Source organism: Colobus angolensis, unplaced genomic scaffold (assembly GCF_000951035.1).
Source record: "Colobus angolensis palliatus isolate OR3802 unplaced genomic scaffold, Cang.pa_1.0 Scaffold114, whole genome shotgun sequence".
NCBI lineage: Eukaryota > Metazoa > Chordata > Mammalia > Primates > Cercopithecidae > Colobus > Colobus angolensis.
Window position 1 is genome coordinate 2265267 of NW_012112475.1, and position 590 is coordinate 2265856.

The 590-nt window shown below is 70.3% G+C and overlaps 1 protein-coding gene across 1 annotated transcript in view; it reads left to right on the plus strand.

Annotated features, from left to right (window-relative positions):
* Positions 1-19: 19 nt before the first annotated feature.
* LOC105524556 (nucleolar protein 4-like) overlaps positions 20-590 on the plus strand; it is a 40670-nt gene continuing 40099 nt past the window's right edge. The window contains exon 1 of the mRNA XM_011959852.1: positions 20-32. The gene's annotated coding sequence lies outside the window, so the exon portion shown is untranslated. The remainder of the gene's footprint in view (positions 33-590) is intronic.

Here is a 590-nt window from a genome sequence, read left to right on the forward strand (position 1 = left end):
CTCGGGGTCGCTTAGATGTTTGGGTCGAACAGGTGAGCGCCTCCCGGACTCTCGGGCGCCCACGGGGGGCAGGGAGGAGGGCGGAGGGGGAGTAAACTAAGTGGTGGGAAAGAGACAAAGGAAGAGTGAAGAGCGAGACGATACGGATGGGGGAGGGGGAGGGGCGCGGAGGGGCAGCCGGTGGGCAGCGCGCCGAGGAGCTCGAGCTTGAACTTGATCAAGCACCGGGGGCCCTGCCGTGGGGGTGGGGCGGGGGCACGGCCTAGAGCTGGCCACGTGCCTGGCTTTCCCAGCCCGGGGTCTTGCTCCGGCCGCCCGGGGGAGCCGAACCCCGAGGCCCGGCAGCCACGCCCCACAAGTACCCGCGTCCCTGGGGACCCAAGAGACGCACTGGGGTCGAGGGCTGCCCGAAGGGGCCCCGGACGCCGAGAGTTCCTGAGGGTGCCTGAGTCACTTTCTTTGGGCCAAGTCTCCCTCTCCTGGCCTGACCGCAGACAGCCCGCCGGGTGCCCGCGCCCCCCAGCCCCCACCGGACCCAGAGACCGCGGCCTCCGGGAGCGATGGGTAGGCATAGATCCCAGCGCCTTCTT